The sequence below is a fragment of the Rattus rattus genome, chromosome 1 (genome assembly GCF_011064425.1).
Source record: "Rattus rattus isolate New Zealand chromosome 1, Rrattus_CSIRO_v1, whole genome shotgun sequence".
In the NCBI taxonomy this organism is placed as follows: domain Eukaryota; kingdom Metazoa; phylum Chordata; class Mammalia; order Rodentia; family Muridae; genus Rattus; species Rattus rattus.
The window spans coordinates 57,536,184-57,560,036 of record NC_046154.1 but is presented as its reverse complement, the minus strand read 5'-3'; the positions used below and the strand labels follow the sequence as shown (position 1 = coordinate 57,560,036).

At 37.4% G+C, this 23,853-nt stretch overlaps 1 pseudogene; it reads right to left on the bottom strand.

The window, feature by feature from the left end:
• Positions 1-14,175: 14,175 nt before the first annotated feature.
• Positions 14,176-14,863, bottom strand: LOC116887770 (annotated as a pseudogene).
• Positions 14,864-23,853: the final 8,990 nt, after the last annotated feature.

Here is a 23,853-nt window from a genome sequence, read left to right as displayed (position 1 = left end):
AAAATTTCAAAGTACAGTCTCTTCTCAGACTCAATTGTAGCCCCTTATGATATCTAAAGGAAAGATATAATTTCAGCATACAATGACAGAGAATAAAGACAACCATTTGAAAATGGATGTTTGATGCATAGTGAGGAAATATAGGACCAAAGAAATATTGGAATATAGCAGGACATACTCCATCTGTAGCATCATGTCTAACGTAAAAAGGCTTACATGGCTCTACCCTGACTAACTTTACTGACTACAACACACTTCTCTCTCTTGGGCTAGGTTCTATTCCTTTCCTCTCTGTAGCTCTCATTGACAAAGATCCATGGCTCTGGCTTCTTCACCATCTTGGGGTCTGAAATACTATCTAGGCTTCAGTTTCACAGCTTTACACAATGGTCTCTCACAGCCTCCATGCAGGGATTCCTCTCATACATCTGACCTCAGTGACTTTCCTTAACCATGGAGGGAGAGTCTATAACCTCTTATTTGGGTGTCTTCTATGACTCTAAAGCTTGAACCAGATAGAAAAACTTCCACTGCCAGGTTCGGGTGGAGCCTGCCCCCTTCCTTGAATCACATTTGCATAAACTTTCACTTTTAGGAGCAGAAAATTCCCCAGGCATTTCCTGTTTACGAGTTAGAAGCAAGTTGAGTGGGTTCTAGCCCTGAGGGTATTCTTCCTCTTATTCCATTTTGGAGCTGACTGTTTAATAATTTTTTTCTCTTTCATCATAAGGGTTGGCTTCAATCTTTAATGTCCTGGTGTGTTTCTCTTCTCAAACTTTACATTTTGTATTTATTTTTCTCACACTTGCTTTTTTTTTTTTACATTGTAAACCTGAAATAATATAGATTATTAATAATCATACAGGTGAGTGTCTGAAATCTCTGCCAAAGAGATTAGTCCATTATGTTACAATTTAGCCCTAGGGAGGTTTTAGTAAGAGGACAGAAAGTAGCTGCATTCTTTGAGAAAATATCAAAAGAATGGTCTCTAGTCCCATTGCTAATTTTTCCTCTTTGAAACATCTTATACTTGTTCTCAATAGTCCATATTGACCTCAGCAACACTGTCTTTCAAGCCTCTACTAGGATGATTTGTTAAGCCCTGCATACAGTATTCAACTGCTTTCCTAGCCCCAAATCATAGACTTTGACATTCGTCTCAAAAACAGCACTGCCAAGCCTGTCACAACAATAATCCCCTTCCCGTTCCCAACTTCTATCTTAGTTAATTCGCAATTGCAGTAATAAGACATCAGGACAAAGGTAACCGATAAAAGAAAGTGTGTGGGGGGCATGGTGGCTTACAGTTTCAGGGGTTTAGCCTTCATGAAGATTGCACAGAAGCAGGCAGCACTAGCTGAGATCTTACATCTCAATCCACAAGTATGTGGCAGAGAGCTAACTGATAATAGTGTATGGGATCATGCTAAGAATGAAAGTAATGTTCTGCACCAAAGATTAGATTTTACATTCATTTTAATATACACAAAAAATAAATTAAAACAAAACAAATTAGCTTTTCGGGGCAAAGTATAAATCGAAAAGATTAGAAACAGAAAATACAACAAAAGGTGCACCATAGCAGTGATGCACTAACACACATACACATATACACAGACAGATATACTCATACATATAAATACACATATGAATATATATATATATATATATATATACATACACACATGTAAATACACATATACACACACTAAGATAGGTACACATAGAAACATAGTCACATGAGCAAACACAGCAACATGACCATCATGTGGCATGGATTCAAAAGCAAATTATTAAGCATTGAAATATTTTAGTTCTTTTAGTTGTACTTCCACATAATTTTGAAACCACTTAGGGAATTGATATGGGAACTAAAATCTCCCTGGTTTCAAACTTCAAATTTGTTTCTTGGTAAAAATATGTTCATAAATCCATTTATTATGTAACCTTTGAACAACAAAGTTTATATCTATAAAATAGAAATAACACCCTGGTGTGAAATAAATTCAATTCAGTAAACTCGTATCTTTGATATATGCTATCCAGCAGAAGACAAGGAACTACAATCTACAGCAATGTTTCAGTAATATTCTGTTGCTGTAAAATTATAAAATGTAAAATGCTGTCTTTTACCTCGCACTAGATCCGGCACTGCAGTGCTCCAGATATCTGGTAGACATCTTCATCTCAGTCAGCAAAGCATCTCACCCGCTCTGCTCCATCCCATTTCACACTGCCGATGGCTTCTCTCTGAGCCTGGCAGCAATCTCTCTACCCATGTAGTTCCCAAGTAGGCTGCCATCATGCCAGAAACATACATCCAAACTCCGTGGCAGCCTAGTGTCTCTTGCTGCTGCACACTCTCTTAAACTTAAACCACTACATGAAAGAATAGACAACACAATAACCTCTGATCCAATTGATAAGATAGAATTGCCCACCTAAACATACAAAGGCCTATACGCATCCATCCCTTAAGAATATTCATAACAACCTGTAAATATACAGAGTGGAATCTTAACATCGGCCTCCATGTTCTCTCTGTGGCTTCCTCTGCCTTCCTGTTGCAGTCCCCTCCTCCTCCCCCAAACTTTTCTCCTGCCCATCCTTCCTTCTCATCCAATGACAGGCCTTGTTCTATCCTGTACCTGCCTTCACCTATGTAATGACATCATCCCACAGTATTCAGTCCAATTTCTCTACACTCAAAATAGAAAAAAAATAGAAACCCCACCCCCAAAATGTGACTTAATCCCTGTGGTCATCTCATGATGGATTACAAAAGACTGATACTCTCTCAGGCCTGTTCCACCTTTTCACTGAAACTATTTTTCAAAATAAGTGTTCCAGAGTCTTCAGTGTAGCTCAGTGGTCAAGCATAAGACTCAAATGTCTCACACTATGATCCCAAGCACTATCAGTAATGTCATCAAATGAAACCTGGTTGACATAGGAAATGCAAGACATATAATTGCTTATTTCCTTTCATTTGTTTCTCTTTCAATGAAGAGGTGAGGTCCTACTAACACCCAGTGATCACAATGAGATTTTTTTGTTTGTTTTTTGGGTTTTTTTTGCAGTATGCATATGAATTCATGCTTTTTCTCTATTTTATTATTTACTTTTTTTTAGCATTTTTAATTGGAGTTTTTATTTATATTTCAAATGTTATCCCCTTTCCTGGGTTCCTGTCCATAAACCCCCTATCCCACACCCATCCCCCTTCTTCTATGAGGGTATAAACTCATGGTTTTAAATAAATAAAATAAAATAAACATATCATGTGTCCCAAATTCATTGCACTTGTTACTAATGTGCAAATTATTCTATTTTTAAAAATTGTAGCCTACATAGAACTCTGGGAGTCTAAGCATAAAGATCCACCCCTAACTAGATTAAAATTTGCTTCCAGATATTACCAGTATCATTCAGATGAGCTAAATATGTTTCTGAGACTTATACCTGAAAATTAGCCCAAACCAGGATTCAGAGTCAGAGGCTCTGATGTAATTGATTCTGTAAAATTCATTAAACCTGGCAGGCGGGAAGAGGCAGCTAGAAGGCCTGTGTGACTTGGGCTGGCACCAGACTAAAGGAATAGATACATCACAGAATCTGAGTCTCTGATTTTAAAAAGCAATTAGCTGCTCACTGCCACATAAGCTTCAGGTAATCATAAATCCCAGAATTCTGAAAATTTAAAATAACCATCATTAAAGAGCAAGAGAGAGTGAAGAAAGCTGTCTGGAGGGCTCATCCGGGACTTTCCCCCTGGTAAATCTCTCAGAACTGTCAGGATCATATCTCAAGCCCATTTAACATGAGCTCCCCCAGTCAAACCTCATCCTTTGCCATTTATGTTAAGCAATATACAGGAGCCTAGCATGGCTGTCTTCTCAGAGGCACAGCCAGCAGCTGATTGAGACAGATGACAATGCTTACACACAACCATTGAGATGAAGTTGGGGACCCCTGTGGTTGAATTAAGGAAAGGATAGAAGAAACTGGAGAACAAGCCCATAGGAAAACCAGAAGTCTCAATTAACCCAGACCCCTATGAGCTCCCAGCACTGAGCCACCAACCAGGCAGCCTACACAAATTGTCCTGACACATGTATAGCAGAGGACTGCCTGGTCTGGCCTCAGTAGGAGACTTGAACCCCAGGGAGAGGAGAGGCCTGGTGATGGGGAAAGCATCTTCTCAGAGACAGGGTGGAAGAGGAGGAATGGGATGAGAAACTGTGGAAGGAGAGCCTGGAAGGGGAAGCAGTGTGTAGATTGTAAATATAATAACAACCACAGCAACAATAATAGTAGATTGCACACATGGCTTCAGACCGAGTGCCCAAGGCTTCCTGTTCTAATATAACAGGCTGGTTGTGTGGGAAGGAGTCCTAGTGGGTCAGCTATCTCATGTAGAAAATGTGCTACAGCATCCCTTTGCCTGCTTTGCCAGAATGGTTTTGAAGATGTTTGTAGGCAAAAAGCTCCCAATTCCCTCATACTGTACAGATATAGTTGTTAGATGTTTTCCATACTTAAATTCCATTGCCCATTTTTCTTTCTTCATGTATACTTTTGTATAAATCCACATGAAGGCGTGCACGCACACATACACACACACACAGTGCACACACACACACGCACACACACACACACACACACACACACACACTACCTTTCAGAAGAGCGTAAACATTATTTTGTCTTCTTTGAGTCTTTGTGCCTTTCAGCTAGACATCCAAATTTCCTTTATTCTGCTACATATGTCTAATTTGCAACTAATCTCCTAATTGTCTCTTGCTCAATGTAACTCAGTTAGATGTAATTTTTCTTTATAATCTATAAGAGACATAAGAACAGGGAGTTTGTATTTTGATAAAATTTACTGTGTTTTAATTTTCCTTGATAACTTTTCAAGCCATAGATTTTTAGAAATATATTTTTCTTAGGTACTAGATATTTTGAGATTTTTCTGTTAACTACATGTTAACTTGATCATATTTTAGTCAAAGAACAAATTCTGTAGCACTTATATTCAACTCACTTGGGTCATTTAATGACTCAGAATATAGTCTACTCCCTTATATATTCTATGGACCCTTAACAAAAATGTGTGTTCTGTCAATGTAGGGTAGAATAGTTTTAGTGCTCATGAGTTTCTACTGGCTACAACACTGAGAACTCTATATTCTTGCTGTTCAGATGCTCTAGAAATTTCTTTCAGAGAAGTATTAAAACTCCAAGTATAGCTTGGCGTGCCTTCTTCAATTCTTTCAATCTATGTTAACACACATCATGTAGCTACTTCAGTATTATGTTTTAGCAATCCTGCAGATTTAGGGTTAGTATACCTTCTTTGTAGATTAACCCTGTGTAAGCAATACTAAGTACCTATAAGAGTAGTTTTCTTTGGTTTGAAGTCTGCAACATGTAACCTCATAGCTGTTTCTATTTCCTTCTAATTCACATTTGTTTGTTATGCCATATTTAGTTAATATCACTGGGAGAATTGCACTTTTCTGAAGGTAAACAGGAGGAATGGATCTGGGGAAAGGGGATCTGGAAGGGAGGAACTAGCAGGAGGGGAGGAAGGAGAACCAGCAGTTGGGTTGAAATGTATGACAGAAGAATAAATAAATTGATTAATAAACAGAAGAACAAATAAAATACACTAATTAACTTGATTTTTGATGTTTAACCTATCCACACGACTCAATTTGTAGTGAACCATTCTTCTTAAAGCAGTTGTTCTTTAATTGGCTTTGTGGACCTTTGTCATTTTATTAATCTATTTAGATTATTTGAATTAAATATAATCCAGCTTCCCTGCCTTTTTATTTATTTTCTATACTTTTCATTTTTGTTTTGTTTTTCTTGAATCTCTATTTATTACTTCAATATATTTTTATTCTGCTCCTTTATTTGATTATCAAAAGTGTTTAGTATGATTAATTTTCAACAACCTCTTATAGGTCAACATCTACAGAAAACTCTATCCTAGCCCACCTTCCCCCCGCCCCACCAATAAACCCACTTCTACTGAAATGTATAATTGCAAGTCTTAGCAATTACAGTTTGTTTTGGATTTTTTTAAAAGGACCTCAAAGGGCATACTGTTTACAGTTTTATTGTCATTGTCAATAATCTGCACTTCCACTGTCCTGGGGACCTTTGGTAATCACAGGTACTCCCAAGCTTGTCTCATGAACTCTTTGAGACCCTACCAGCTGTCGCTTGAGGATCTATTCTTGACTCTTGGGTTTCCTTTCACTTAGGTGGAGAGTTTCATATAGAATTTTAAGACCTACAACTAGTAAAATGATTAGGATGCCAACCTCCATCTGTTCCACCTTCAAACCAAACCCAAGTATGTTCAGTAGTAACCTTTTTGCTACATATATTTTTCATCTAGCATCATCTGTATCCCCTGAGTCCTCAAATTCTACATGATAAAATCTCTTTCCACATTAATATCTCTGATATGTCCATAACCCTTGACATACCTTTCTGCATCTTTCTCCCTTGCTGTTGGATTTAGCCTCCTGGTAAACACTAGATATACTCAAAATCCAGGCTAGTATGGCTAGTATTTTTGGACAGGGTCTTCAAGTCCTTAATCTATGATGGAGCTGTCTTTTTCCCCACAGAACTGGACTCAATTTGTCAGTCTCACAGCAACTGACCTTATCTCTCTCTCTCTCTCTCTCTCACTCTCTCTCTCTCTCTCTCTCTCTCTCTCTCTCTCTCTGTTTATAGTTGTCTTTTAATTTCATGTCTCTTTTCTCTTCTTCCAAATCCTCCAATATACAATCCCCACTCACCTTCAAATTTATGGCCTCCTTTATTAATTGCTATTACAAAAATATGTATATATATTTTCTTAAATATAACTTGTTGGACTCATATAATGTTACTTGTATGCATGTTTTGAGGGCTGCCTCGGTGTCCCACATAGTCCGGCTGGTCTCAAATCTCTATATGCCTGAGGTGATAACATCTCTTGCTCCACTTCCTGAGTGCTAGGATTACAAGTATACATACATCACTATACACAATTAATGCTTAGGATCGAGCAGAGTTTTGTTGCATGTTCCAACCTAGCCCCTAATTAATTGTCATCTTAAAATTTAATCATTATTAATCTTGATAGTGTTATTATAACACAATCTCTATATTAGACTATTTCTGTCATTATACATTATGTATACATGTGCTCTACAAAACCCATTTGAAAGTATTTTAAGTTATTTTTTAGAATAAATTTGCTTGCCAAAGAAATTCTTAATTTTTCTTTATTTGAGAATGTGTTAATTTCTTCTTGATTCTTGCTTCAGGATATTTTTGCTAGATATAGAATTATAGTTCAATAGGGTCTCTTCTCTTCTTTCAGTATGTAAAGAGGGTCATGCCATTTCTTTCTCCTATATTCCTCTGACTTCTCTACTTTGTACGTAACCTCTTTCCCAACCTTTTGTATTTCATGTCTCACATACCTTATTGTCATCTCTATTTTTAAATACTTTTATCCAATGGTGGTCTCCATACTTAATCCACACTCATCAAGGTATGGATTTATATACCGCACATGAACGTTGTATAAGGATCTGCATATGGAAAAGAACACACTACTTCCACCCAAGTCTGAGTTACTTTGCTTAACTTACTTTTCTGAAAATTCCATTTTTCTTTGCAGCTTAATTCGATTATACACACACACACACACACACACACACACACACACACACACACACACAGAATTGGTATATTTATCACATTTTCATTAGCCTTCTAAAGATGTTCTTATTTCTTAGAGAACTTTCTTAGTCTACTGTCTTGCATTTTCTAAAACTCTGCTAATCCTATAGTCAGATTGATATAATTGGTATTGTTACACTAGTTTCCCTGGATCTGGCTTTTATTTTCTCTCATAATTGAGAAATGTTCACTGTTCTGTCTTTAACCTCCTTGACTTTTTGTTCTCAGCCCCTTCTGTTATATTTTGGAATCCATTACGTTTGTTGGAAACTATTTCAAGTCCTACAATTACCATTTGATTATTCCTTAATTTTTTTTGTCATCACTTTCTTTTTCCAACCATGTCATTACGTGTTCATTGAAGTACTTTCATGTTGATGGCTTAAAATCTTTGTGGTATAATTCTAATATTTCTCTCTCAGTGTTAGTTCATACGGATTATCTTTTTATATAAACTGATATGTCTCTCATTGTTTTAAGGCACTACATTTTTTGAAAGCTGGACTTTTTAATGTTGCACTGTGAGATTCTGGGTCTTATTTAGATCCACTACCTGACTTTCTTTCCTACTTTTTTTTTTTTAAAGAAAGAAGCATATGCTGTGTTATCAGTGTGACAGAAGTGTATATGCATGCTTTCCATTTGACTCAATTCAGGAGGTAGGAAAAAGGTGGCTTCCTCAATCTTTCCACAGATTCTACACTATGTAAAGGAGCATAGAAGCAGCTTTCTATTGCCTCGTAGAGTCAAGGCTGTCACCAGAGCGTATATGTGCAAGTTACCTTTGATACATGGTGAAAAATCCAGCATTTCTGTTGGCCGTGGGTATATACTGCTACACTCACTATGTATTTAGGGATGCTTTGTTCCTGATAGATGAAATTTAACCCAGGCTTTCTATATGATGTCCACTAGAACAACAAAACAGTGGTATTTTTGTTCTGTCCAATATCATGAAACTTAGTGTTCTCTGATCTCATCTGAGGGCAGGTTGAGACTCTTTATCATAGCATGCTGATAATAAAAATTCTAGGTTGCCACTTGCTTTTGAAGCATAAATGATGGTGAGCTACAGATTGTTAATTTTTTACAAATTATTTGGCTGAAAGAGAGGAATGCTAGTTTAAGTATTATCAGTTTCAATATATTGTCCTGTTCCTGTCCTCAGAAGAGAGAAAGATTTTGTTGGCACTTTATTATTTGGTCTACTTTTGTTGGCATTTCCAGTTTGCTGATTTCCTTAGTTCTAGGTCTTGCATGTGAGAGGTCCAAAGAAAACCCAAGAATTTGTCACGTTTTCTGTAATGCATCCTGAGATCACTAACCAGTTATCCTCCTGCCATTTGGGTTTGGCATTTTATAGCTAAATATCCATGTTTTCTTTCACTATTTCATCCATATACTTTATTTATTCTTCTCCCCTATTCACCTAAGACTTAATACAAAATATCTAAGTGAGTTTGATATAATTTTGTATGTAGAGAGCCCTCAATAATCTATAGAAGACAGTAGAAGCAAAACATGAATTCAGGAAAGTTATAGGATACAAATAAAACACAAAATGAATTGTAGTTTAAAACAATTTATTTATTTTTATTGTAAATAAGTATGAGGGACATCTCAAATATTATTTATACACACTATACCAGCCATTAAATATTGGATACAAATAGAACAATCATGAAATCAAAATGCTAAAACTCTGAAATAGGGTGTAGAAAAATTTTAAACTAATATTTTATCAATATGTTAAGAATGATATGTACTGTATTTTGATCATATTTCCATTTTCTACACAATTTTCCCCTCTCCCTTCCCACCCAACTTTGAATTCTCTTTCCTCACCACTTTGTTTTCTCTTTTCTTTCATCTCTCTTTCTCCCTTTCTTTATCTCTCTCTTTCTCTTCTTGCTCTCTTGTTCATCTCCCCATTGAGTCAAGTTTGTATTGACCATGCACTCTTGGTTATGAAGTACACACTGTATCAAAAGAGGGAGAAAAACAAAGAATGGTTTGGAGGAAGGGTGATTTATGAGAAAAACAGTCAGTGGGTGGTGTGAGTTAACAGATAAGGAAAAGCACTAAAGTATCATTTTCTACTTTGCCTTTGAAAATTACCAGTGTTACTCTTTACACAGTGTTACCAGTATTAGAGTTTGAATACCTACCCTGGGTTACATGGTCTGAAGAACATGGCCTCCCCTTCCTTTCCAGATACTAATAGGTAATGTCAGGCATGCAATTAAGCCATTTCTCTTTAGCATGAAGAAACTACACATTTAATAAAAACAAACATTAAATTAAAGGAAAATGGAAAGAAAACAGAAAGAAAGGAAGAGAAAGGGAGAAGAGAAACGACACTGTAGGAAAAGTTATTTGTTGTGCAGATAATGAATGAAATCTTGCAGGATAAATGAACTCAAACTCAAATGAACTCACTCAAAACAATGAAAATAAGTATTTATTAGTTGAGATAAAAAAATGGTATGACTGCATTTAGAGTTGAAAAAGATGATATAAGAAAAAACACTAAAGCTATCCTTCAGCTATTTCCCTGGTTTCACTTATAACAATTAAGACAACAAAGGCTAAGATGTGTATACGAGAGTAATTGCAGTTGAGAATCCTTACTTGGCAGTTTTGTGTTCCAAGCAATTGTATTAAAAGTTAGTTTTTGAATTAAATTCACACCAGACATAGGAGGCAACAACTACGATTATCACCATTTTACAAGTGCAGACGTGTGTCCAAGGTCATAACTATGAAAAGGCAGAAGTAGGATCCAGATAGTCTTACATTCTCTGAGTATAAAGTGGAAAAAATCCATACTTACTTCTGATTAATTTCCTCATTGTGGATGTCACATTACATTTTATAATTAAATAAATAACACGTGAAATACTACAAGTAAACACTGGAATGCTTCCTATTTGTTTTTAGTTTTCATACAAGAAAATTAAAAGAATTTGTTTTTATAAGCAGACTTGGGACATACTTGTAAGATGTCAAGAAGCTACAGAAAGCAGAAGTAGGAGTTGTACTAAATTTGTGGCCAGCAGGAGCCAGTACAATAATAGAGAAGGCCTGTCTCCAAGAATAAACAAATGTTTTTGGTTATCAGAAGCTATGGACTCTTTATAGCTATTAAAAGGATAGTTCAGTTACAGGATATTGCAACTCTAAACATATATGCACAAAACACAAGAACACACAATTTCACAAAAAGAAATGTAACTAAACTTAAAACCACAAATTAACCAAAAATAAAAGATAATGGAAACTTCAATATCTCACTCTCCCCAACAGAAAGGTCTCATTCATTCATATATATATAACTCTAGAGTTAAATGATATCAAAAATCAAATGGATCTAACAGATATCTACAGTCTGGTCCACCAGAATACTAAAGAATATACATTTTTTTCTCCATTCAACCATGTTTATTTTCCCAAATTAGGTAACACATGCTTTAGCAAATTTAGGAAAATTGAAATAGCATCATGTATTTTATCTGGCCACTATGGATTAAAGCTGGACAGCAACAGTAGAAACAGCAGAAAGCAATTCACTACTGAAAAAAAAATAGAAAAGGAAATAAAAAATTGTTTCCTACCATTTAAAACAAGCCACAACCAACATCATCCTAATGAGAGAAAATTCTCAAATCACTTCCAGTAAAATCAGAAACAAGATAAGCATATCTGTTCCTCCTCTTGTTTAACACAGTACTTGACATCATTGCTACAGCAACAGTACAACTGATGGGTGTAAATGGGCCACCAATGGATAGGTAGGGGATACTCAAACTATTCTTATTTCCAGAGTTGTAATAATGAAACACTGTAGTAACTTAATTGATAAGTGGAATAGAAAAGGGGAACTATAAACCTATGCTCCTAATTGATCCAATTTTGGACAAAGAAGCCAACAATACAAAATGAAGAAAAGACAGCATCTCCAATAAATGATGGCGGTCAAAATGGACAGCTCCATGTAGAGGAATGAACTTTATCCATATCCTTCACCCTGTACAAAACTCAGCTCCAAATTGATCAAGGATTTAACTTAAGACCTGATGTCCTAAGTCTGAGAGAAGAGAGACAGCTCTATTTTAATTCATTGTCACAATAAAGAATTTTCTGAACAGTGTCCTCTGTGCATTAAGACAGAAGACATGAAACTAGAATATTTCTGTACAGCAAAGAACACAATCAGGGCATGACAAGGCAGTTCATGAATGAGATAAAATGTTTTCCATATATGGCTCATGCTTGTTTTTCAATTTAAACCTGAATTAGCCCAATTGTCTAATCATTTTCACAACACTGAGGCGCAATGAGAATTTTATGTTTACATCCAAGTACCATATCCTTGAGTTCTGTTATCTAAAACCTTTAATTATGGTAACAAACATCCATAGACACGTACAGTTGGATGAACAGTGAATGCTCTATAGCTGTTATTGCATATTTGAATGTCCACTGAATGTCAATCCAAAGAGTTCAGGACATTCAAAAAGATCAAAGGTCAAAGAAGTTATAAACATGTCAAGATGGAGGATGTTTATAGAAATAGAATTTAAAAAGAAGTGAGTTGGTTTCTGAGCAACAATAAATGAGACTGACTTGACTATTTGTAGAAAAACATCTTTAATTTGTGGATTTAATTGCATATATTAAAATGGTTATTATTTCTACAATATCATAACATAATTTAAACATATAGCTTTTTGCATGCTTACATTTTTACAATTTCATTAGGACTCTACATGCATATTTGACGTAAATACCATAATAATCCCAGGGATCCTTTTAATATTTTACAGTATTTCTTTAGTACGGTTTTATCCTTCTAAGCATCTTTTCCCCAACATTTTACGTCAGCTCTGTTTTAGCAGTTTTACAACTATTTTTATCCTTGTTAGTGGTGTTAAATCACTAAAACCGGCATATTTAACATTCTGCAACATTCCCCCTTTATGTGTAAGTTTACAGTTTTGTCTAAATGAAAGGAAACCAAAATTTGCAACAGTTTAAGGATTTAAGAATTTCCACACAATATTATCAGGAATAGGCAATCTTGGTTGGATGACAGATTCTAAACCATCCTGCTGAAGGCGATTGAGACTTTAAGACCAGTTTATTATCCAATATGCCTACTAAACCTTGGACTATTTTACCAGCCTTCAATGAACACAACAGTATGAAGAAATAATTTTACATAGATCTAAAAGATAACCCCTGAAGAAACCTTCCTGAATATTTCAGACAGCATTTGACATTGAGAAGATATTTACTAGGAAGCACGTCCTGCTCAGTTCCCTGCTCCCATTTTAAATTTGGTCTCTATGATCTGAGTCAGCCTAATGTTGCTAGTGTGCACACGGGTTTAGAGCTGACTGACCGGGACTGGATATTGATTGGGGCTTGCCTCTAGAGAGAACTGATTCTTTCCCTCCCTCCTTCTCTACCTCTCTCCCCAGAACTGCCAGAAGACATTGATTGCCTTTAGTTTTTAATCTAAGGATGAGGCCTTGTGAAATTGCCCCTTCTATGTTGGTGTTGACTTTAGGCAGCCACACTTTTGGGATTTCATAGGTGAAGTTTCCCTGTCCTGTCAAAAAGACACTATTTCACAGTGGGCTTCTTGCTCTTAAAAATCTCTCTGCCTTCTTTTGGAATATTTACCTGGCCTTAGGTCTTGGTATTGCATGTTTGGTAAACTGATGGGACTTGGAAACCTCACAATCACCTGTTCCTTGAATACTAACCAGTTTTGGATCTCTGTAATAGTTTCCATCTGCTGCAGAAAAGAATTTATTTACTAAGCTGTATCTTTGCTGAATGATACAGCTATCTGTACCACAGATGCAGAGCTATCTGTGGGTCTAAAGGTAACTTTTAGAGCAGCAACTTTTTTTCAATACCCACACAAAGTTATTTTGGAAATTAAGATTTGCAAATTTATATATTCTTTCCTAGGAAGAAACAAAAGGAGGAAGAAAAAGAAAGACAAGAAAGGGTAAGGAAAACCAGGACGATCTGGAGAGACCTAGGAAGACAATCCCTGCCCGCATGCATGCTAGCAGGCAGCAAAAGCACGAGTACTTTTCCTGTGTGAGGTCTTCAGCTGAGATGACGCTCTCCAGCAGTGCAGCGCACAGTGGCAAACCACTTCTTCCGGAACCAGCAATCCGGAAGCAGGAGCATAGTCAACTGCAGTGTGTGCAGTCCTCGGATACAGGGCATGGCAGAGGTGGTGTCTTCCATCGTGGGTTTGCCATTTCCCCCTTTTAAACAATGGGGTCAAAGAAAAGTACAAGGGAAAAGTTCTCCACTGCAGCGACAATCTGCCAGTTACAGCCGGAAGAGAAAAAGTCCTGTGCCGATTGACAGTACTGGGTCCGTGCACAGGCTCTACTTGGGCTCCTCAATCACGCCTTTGCTGAGGTCTGTCATTTTGTGATATTTTACTCTCTCCTGGTCTAGCTCATTCTGAGCCCGAAGTATCAGTTTCAGTAATTTTGCCAGCTTGAGTGTTGCGGACTCTCAGTTCTTATGATCCAGAACAGCCTGGTTAACTTCACTCCATACCATATGCCTCTGCATCATGTAGAGTAGGTCTCCAAAAGGTGACTCCTCAGGGCTATCGAAGGCCAGCAAGGCCAATGTGTGCTCGATGTCTGTGAGGTATTCTCTGCCTTCCTCACCTGCTCTGCTAGTTGCATCTGAGCAGCATCCAATGCTGCTTCTGTCACACGCTGACAGAGAAGTTCAATCAAGTATTGTTGCTGAGGGTGGAGGTAAAGATCCCAGTTTGTGTCTAGGAGCTCTGGGTGGAGGCTGTTGATCAAGGCAATGCCTCCTGGTTCTGAAGCTTCAGAATCATGTCCCAAATATTGATTCGCTCATCAAGTGTTTCTAGGTCCACACTTGGTTCAATCCCAGACTCCATCTGAAATCTCTCTGGGCTGTCCTTCGAGCCTTCTGTGACTAGGTAGTTCATGATGAGTCAGTTCATGTCTGCTCGTTGAACATGTAAGTCATTGACCCTTTCCATCCATTCATCTTTGGTTATTTCATTGGGTTTTTCTGCATAACTCATTATGATTTATTTTGTGTGGATCCTGCCTTAATTGATTTTATTTTTTTCACTAATTTATTTGTTCACTTTACATTCCAATCACAGACCCCTTCTCCTCTCAGCCCCTCACATATTCCCTTCTTTTATCCCCCTTCTTGGGTATCGAAGCATCCTGGTACATTAAGTGACTGTAGGACTAGACCTATCCTCTCATATTAAGGCCAGAAAGGCAGCCCATTTAGGGCAATAGTATCCACAGGTGAGCAACAGAGTCGGGAACTACCTCTATTTTATTTGTTGGGAGACTCACATAAAGATCAGATTGCATATCTGCTACATATGTGTGGGGAGGCTATGACCAGCCCATGTATGTTCTTTGGTTGGTGGCTCAGTCTCTCACAGCCCTAAGTTATCAGTTTAGTTGATTCTTTTGGTATTTTTATGGAGTCCCTATTGCCTCTGGGTCCCTCAGTTCCTTCCCTCAACCTTTCTACAAGACGCCCGAGCTTTGTTTAATGTTTCGCTATGGATCTCTGCTTCTGTTTTGGTCAACTGCTGGGTTTTAATGGCTTACAAAATAGCAGGCTTCTGCACAGATTAAGTGTATACGCTCTCTCTCTCTCTCTCTCTCTCTCTCTCTCTCTCTCTCTCTCTCTCTCTCTCTCTCTCCTTATCTCCTCAATCCCTACCTCACCCTTTTGTAAAAGTAGCTTTTATTCACTAGAGGTAATTGTCTCCAAGGCTTACTGCCTCAGTCTGCTAACAGGTCTAGTTCTGGAAGCTTTGAGCCTCCATACTATCTTATCTAGGCCCAGAATATTTTCAGCTCCTGAGACTTCTGATTAGGCTCACCCTTTCTTGTTCTTTCTGAACTCTGACTGGCTGGTTCAACTCAACTGTTTTGGTTCAAACTATTCTCCAAGCTGGCTGATTCAACCTGGCTTCTCTCCCATCCCCTAACTGAGTTGCTCCGCTTGGCCTCACACTAACTCTAACAATTGGTTCTAATCTTCTGCCTCGTTCTCATTCTCTGGCTCAGTTTGTCTTTACCCGTGTCTAGCTTATTCTCGCTCTCTGCCACCTATCTCTGTAAACCTCTCCAGGTAAAACTGCCGCTTCTCTCCTCTCTCTGTCTACATTGCCCCTCAAGTAGTTTCCCTTTGATCTTTCTTCTCATGATAGTTGAGCATAACTTATTCTGTCAAATCTTTCTCTGATTTGCCACTTAGTCTGCCACTCAATTAGACACGTTTTCAAACATAGTGCTTCCTTTCACAAACCAAATTTACCTTCATTCTTTGGGATTGAAGGTGTGTACTAAGGGCATGTCTGTATTCCCGCCAGAGAGATTAAGGTATACTAAGGGCTGAGCTATACCACAACTAGAAATGTATTTTTTTTCAATAAATATAATTTCAGGGTTCACAGTGTAAAATATCGAGCAACTTTTTTCCCTTTATGTCTAAGCTAAAAGTTGTATATAGTTTGGCTTTTAGATAAGTTTTATAACCAAAAGTTCAGCATCCAGATGTCCTTATAATGATCCATCGATGTGATGATCCTTCAACCTGCAGGCCTGATCATCTGTCTTCAGCAACAGTCCATTTCAGCATCAAGGTATTCAATCTTCCAGTCTGATGAATGATTTGTCCATCTTCAGCTCATTTGTTGAACTGTTTTCATGTGTGTGTGTGTGGAGAGGGTGAGCTCTGCTTTCTGTGTCATCTGCATTGCTGTCTTTCTGAGTAAGAAAAAATTCCACATGAAAGTATGACTCTAGGAAGGCACACTTTCATGTGGAATATTTTCTTACTCAGATTAGATCTTCATAAATTTTGATAAAACCCATACTGTTTCATAGGCAAAATCTCTTTCCTAAATGAATACATTCTCTGAGTTCTATTCTGATGTTAAAACATCTTGAAAGTGTACAGGTTGATTTAATTCAGTAGTATTTTCTACCACCCAGTGACTTTCAACTAATCTTATTTCCCCTTTCTGTTTATAAAGGTAAAATTAGATCTTTATGAATACACATGTAAACTAGACATGTAACCACTCAAATTCCTCTGTTTCTTGTCTCTCAAGCCTTTGTATTATCATAGCTAATTTTTCTTGTTGTAGGGCTATTTGTTAAGCCTTTTTAGAGAGAAAATTATAAAGATTGCATTTGAAAGTAGGGAGAGATTTATTCCAGGGGTCACAATTGTAGTGAGTACTGTAATGGCCTTTTCAAGTAATATTTCTATCGCCTCAAGTCCTTTCCTTGCTCTTAAGGGATCTGAAATGGAGTTTCCCAATTCTGTTTTTAATGCATGAAAAGTCTGTCTATATAATTGAAATTATCTTTTAGGAAGGCTTACTGTGATTCAGTGTTTCAGAGACCTCTGTGTTGTTCCTTCTGTTCCTGCTTCTCCTGCTGCTCCTGCTGCTCCTGCTGCTCCTGCTACTCCTGCTGCTTAAGAGTTTCCCCAACCTCTCTGGGTGTCCAGAGGAACTAAAAGAACTAATGCTTACTCTAGAGACAATCCCAGGTGACTTTCTCCTTTGTGGCTTTCTGTCAGAGGTCTGCTGTCCTCTGTTTTCTTCTTTCTACAACTCTTCAACTCTGGTGGGCTTTTTCCTTCTCTAATCATGTTGGGTTGCAGCAGATGTAAAAGTAACTTTTATTTACCTGTAGTAATTGTTGTCTCTGAGGCTTCCTACATCCATCTGCTAACCTGGGTCTAGACATGGAAGCTTCTAGCCTCCGGATAGTTGTGTCTAGGCCTACAATGCCTTTCAGAATTATTGCTGAATAAGCTCACTGTTTCTAGTTCTTGCTAAGAATGCTGGCTGGCTGGTCAACTTGGCTGTTCTGTCTCAAAACCCCTCTCTGTGCTGACTGTTTCAAAGTGACTTCTTTCAGCTTCTAACTGAATTGTTCTGCTTGGTTGCATACTAACTTTGTCAGTCTGTTCTAATCTTCCAGCTCCGTTTCATTCTCTGGCTCACTGAGTCTTCCTCTGTGTCTGGCTTTTTCTCTCTCTGGAACCTGTCTTTGTTCAACTGTCCCTGCAAAACTGCCCTTTCTCCATTTCTTTCTTGGTCCTACTGTCTCTTGAATAGCCTCTCTTTTCTCTTTGTTCTTGTGAGAGTTGGGTACATCCTATTACATCAAATTTTTATCTGATCGGTCACTTTGTCTGTCATTCAATCATAAATCATGTTCAAACATGGGTGCTTCCTTCTACATAGTAGATTATCTTCATAGTTTGGGGTTAATGATATGTACTAGGGGCTGAGCCACACCACAACTAGATATGGAATTTTCTAGTAAATAACACAATTTCAGGATTCACTATGTAATTAAATATTGTGCAACACCCTCTCTGCTTTCACTATACCTGTGTTCTGCTTTCGGATCACCCCTGCCCCTCGCACTCTCTACCACTTTATAAAATAGAAACTACTTTTTCAGTGAGGATTATTTTTCACCAGCTCTCCTTTTGATGTGCAAATATAACTCTGTATGATTTTCAAATCTCTCTTCCAATGAATTTTCTAATGCTTCATTATTTTGCAGATGGGATTTGGTCAATATGGATTGCGCACATTAAACTTAGCGTCTTTTTCCTTTTAGATTTTGAGATATGCTCTTTAGGTTAGTCTACCCTTAAAACTAAAAAGATCCTCTTGATCCCCCTTCAAGGTTCTGGGATTAGAGGCATCAGCCAACATGCCTGGAATGTGCTGATTCATTTACAAGCTTGGAATTCTTAGGAAAATAAACAAATGATTTTTTTTTAAAAAACTACAAGTAAAAGCAATAACAAATAGTTCAATTAGACAGGAGTGCACATTTTATAGATATATTACTTTTATCATAGAGGTATTTGCCCTATAACACTACAATGTGCATAACATAGCCCTAAAACATTTATAAGATCATAAAATCTCAGACCCTATTTTGATATTTCTAACTTATCCATATATTTAAATTTATAATTTGTAGTTATTTATATTTTCTACTATTTATATTGAGAAGTTGAAGACAGTTGAAGGGAGTTAGCTTATCTTATCTTCCTTAATTAATCACATTAAATGAATTCTGAACCTACTTACCAGTATAGAGATTATTCACCAACATATATGAACAATATAGTCAAAGACATTTTCTAGCCCTTATTGCATTGAAGATGTATATGAACATAAAGGAACTGTTATTCAAATTCGGGGTAAAGAAAGCAAAGAATTTGTCTAAGTCAACTCATTGATACTAGCAATAATTTAAAACTTGTAATATTGTCATATTGTTGGACTGTTAGCTTAAAAACAGTGATGGCATTTATATTTTTTCAGTAGAACTATCAGAGTACTGAATAAGAATTTTGGATATTTTTAAGAAACTGCTTTAATTTGTTACTCAGATTTTCATAAGCCTTATCACTTGATTACATCATCTACCAGATTTCCTGGTGTTCTCATCTATATACTTCTTCCTAAAGGCCAGTTTCAATCTGACATCTTTCTGAGCACAGTGTTAATCCCTCTTTATAAACACTCCCTGGCTTTTCACCACCACTATTGCTACACTCAGTTTTCTTAATGATCCAATTCTAGCTTACGGTCCCTGGGAAGTGCAACCTGAGTGTAGGACATGAGAACTGTTGACAGTAAAAGGGTTATGATCTAGAAATAAAGAAGCCAACATCAGAGCTGTTATCTCTTGTTACATTGTACCCGTTGGTCACACATGCTAAGTTGGAGACTCCGATTTAAATGTCAGGTCTCATATATGAGCTGTGTAAACAGGATGGATTAGTTTGCATCATTCTGTCTTAATTTTTCATTAGTACCAAGTGACAGATAATAATTCATAGTTTTGTGGTGAGATGAATAAACTCCTGAGCTCCGAGCCTGATGCATCTTAACAGTTGCTTCCAAATATCTGTTACCTTTCTCCACTGGGCCATGCTCTAATCTCACTCTTTGACCTTCACTCGGTCAGTCTTCATGCAAAGTACATGTGATCACACATGCTTCTTGCTCTTCTCATGAATTAGTGTAAGATTATGGTAGGATGGTATGTTAGAAAATACATAATACTGGGCACTGGTAGCTGGTAATATCTATTTTACAGGAGTGTTTCACTGTTGTCATGGACTTGTACAACTGACTCTATCTGGGGATGTTATGGAATCCTTTAAAAATAATTTCCTGTCTATTTTACTTTGTTCATTGAAAATATATCAAGTCAGTTCATGTCGTTAACGAATGTATCTATGTCAGTTTGCATCTGGAAAGACATATAATGTAGGAGGGAGATGCTATTTATGAGGAAAACTTGAAGGTAAGCAGATTATTCAACCTGTAAAGATGATTTATGATGGCTCTTCAAGCATAGAAAGAGGACTTGCTTCAACAAAATTCAATATCTAAATCCCAATACTTAGAAAACCCAAATGAGAACAGAATCAATCACTTCACAAGAGAATTTCCTACCTCTCTTTTACATAGGGAATACCCCAAATAGAAATCAATTAAGTTTAATAGAATTGAACTTGCCTAAAACATACCAAAAGGAGATCCATCTGTCTAAATGCCTCCCACACAATTACCCACCTTCTGTTTTCTAATACCTAAAAATTAGTCAATAAAAGATTGGATTCTATATTATAAGACTCAAAGCCTTCGGAAGAACTTCATGTCTATATTGGCTAAACAATTATGAGTTCTGAATAATGAAAGCTAGTTACAAACTTTATACTTTGCATTAGTTAACTTTTGTGTTGCTATGATAGAACACCACATCCAAAAGCAACTTATGGCAAAAACAGTTTACTAGGGCTTATGGTTCCAGAGGGATAGATGTTGATCCTGTTATGGAAGGAAAGCTGCAAGCAACAGGCATGTTGGCAAGCATGGTGATAGGTGCAGTGCCAGAAATAGGAGGCTGAAACTCATATTCTTAACCTCTAGTACAAAACAAAGAGCAAACTGGAGGTCTCATGAGGCCTTTACTCTCAAAGCCTTCCACCAGAGACTCACTCCATATGCCACTGACTGCACCAGCTAGAGCCTACCCCAAACAGTGCTACCAACGGGGGACTAAGTGTTTAAGTATATGAGTATATGGGAGTAATCATTTAAAGGGCTATATCCCATACTTTCAAAGCAAGATTACCATCTCTGTTCTATCCAGGAAGATGGATTAGAATGAATATTTCTAAATTCTGAAGTAGTTTCAGCCAATGCCCTCTGTGTCCTTCCCAACACTAAGATGCAAAGATTTGTGGGGAACAGATAGTTTTCATACATATCTATAGAAAATATTAGGATATATCTTGCCATGTGGAGTAGATTCACAATATGAAATTATTTGTTGCAGACAGGGCAAATAGATAGGCAAGCAAATGGCTTGAAGACATTTCTCTAGTAAGATGCCTTTTAAAGTCCAGGACACTTAATTTGTCAATTTGAATAAGACATCTGAAGAAAATATCATTTTCTATAATTATTTTCCTGGAGATTTCCACAAATTTTCATCTTTATGCTTAGCACAGCACATATGTATGTAAACATACAGAAACAAAGGAGCAGAAAATAGAAATTCAATTGATATTGTTTTAGTGTGTAATAATCAAAATATATGAATATATTTTTGTAATAGTATGGTAATACATATTCAATGCCCAACTCTCTGAGAAGAAAAAAGTTTTCTGAAAGCTCTCATTTGTGGCACTTTTAAACTTCTGTGATAGGAGTTCTTCCACAGAACCATTTCTGATTGCCAACAATCTAGCAGAAAGGCACAGCTGTGAGGATTACATGCCATGAGTTGCCCCGAACTACCCCTGGCCTACAACTACACCTCCTCATGACATCTGACCCTCTCTCAGGCTTGCAGATTTGCACCTGCCTTCTCTTTCTGGTGCTTCTACAATACTTGCTTTGTTTCTTTATCTGATTCATTTCTGCCCTTCACTATTCATATCACAATGACTGCACTTGTCTAGTGTTTCAGTGATCTCCACAGAAATGCATGAATTATGAGGCTTTTAAGTTCTAAAAGCTACACTGAAGCCCAGTGGTGAAGAGAACCGACTTACATTCTTTGCAGTTATTTCTTATTTCAACAACTTAAAAACTTTACTGAACCATTGAGCAAGTGCAGTTCCCATGTTTCTTTTTTCATTGCTTTGTTGGATAGAAATTCTGATTTTGCCCAATTACACGAAACAGCATACTCAAAGAATTTCAGCCATCCTTAGAGCATTGTGTTAATATCTCATAATATTTCTGAGGATATTTGTTGATAGAGGGCATGAGAGCCAAATATATATATATATATATATATATATATATATGTGTGTGTGTGTGTGTGTGTGTGTGTGTGTGTGTATAGAATATATATCTATAGTATATTTATGTATATCTGTGCATACTTTCTTATATGTAGATATATGTATAATTTTATATGTATATATAGGGAGGTATAGAAATCTGTCAGAAACATGTCTCACATTTTCAAGAACAGTGAAGAGTGCCTTAATAAAGGAAGTTTACTAAATCTGTTTCTTTTCCTAGCCTTATGATGACTGGCATATGAAGACTGGATCTCTGACTTTAGAGTTTTCTACTGATATCTAAGAGAATCACAGAGACAATGACCTAGAACCTTGAGGTGGTTGACAGACTGAGTCAACTAACCTCAAATTGCTTGGCCTCTGACTTTTGTTATCCAAGAATATAAGTCATATCATTCATTGTATACACCCTAGAGACATCCTAACTAAATCACTACCTAATAGATTCTACAGACTTCCCCAGTGTTCTGTCTTATGTGGTACAAAGTATGTGTTGTCTGTTTGCTCCCCACAATTTATTTCCTCTGTTGTCACTTTTCCATTCATTTAAGGTCTCTGTATGTTATATGTTTTCTTATTACTTTCCTTGAGTGTTTTCTTCCTTTTACATTACTGATGCTATGTTGGGCTTGCAGACAGTCTACCAACAGCTGATTGAGTCAGATACAGATACTTAGAGCCAACCATGGAAGATTAGGGGAAGGATTGAAGGAGCTGAAGAGGATGGTAACCCCATAGGAAGACCAAGAATGTCAACTAGCCCAGACCCCTGAGAGCTCCCAAAGACTAAGCCACCAATCAAAGATCATACATGGGCTGGTTGGTGTCTCCAGGCACATATTTAGCAAAGAACTGCCTTGTCTGGCCTCAGTAGGAAAGAGTGTGCTTAATCCAGTAAAAACTTGATGCCCTAGGAAAGAGGGATGGCCAGGGGATGCGGTGGTGGTTGAGGTGGCTGGCTGGCTGGATTGGAGAGCATCCTTTGATAGGCAAAGGGGAGGTGGGAGGGGACAAAGAACTCTGGGAGGAGGGACCAGGAGGTGGAGCAACGGTTGGAATATAAAAAATTTAAAAAGAGAAAAATGGGCTGTTTGGGCCAGGTCCGGCATGTTCTTTGAGATCCCAGCAGACTGAGAGAGAGAGAGAGAGAGAGAGAGAGAGAGAGAGAGAGAGATTGAAATAAGGGGAGGAGGAGGATTCAGGCAGTAGGAGCTGGGGAGCCCTGCTGTGCTACAGGACATCTGGGTTGTTTCCAGCTTCTGGCTATCACAAATAAGGCTGCTATGAACATAATGGAACACGTGCCCTTGTGATCAAGTCAAGGAAAACTTCTAATAACCTGGTGAAGATAAGAAAAACGTCATATAGACTGAAGCACTCTCATACTGCAATTACTTTTGGTGACTGTCTCTACCCTGTGCAATGTATAAGTCTGTGTCTGAAACTAGACATCCTCTGCAGTCAGAAGAACAAGAAGTAGGCATTGAGCCCTTGTTCACTTATTCAAATAAGCCAAGAGGAGATTTATGTCAAAATGGAAGAGGAACAAATTCCAACTCAGACTACAACAGAACCTTCAATTCATATATGAGAGTGGGAAGAACTCTTTGTAAATAACAACTACTTGGCAACAGTGAGACAGAAGGGGATTAATGGGCAGCT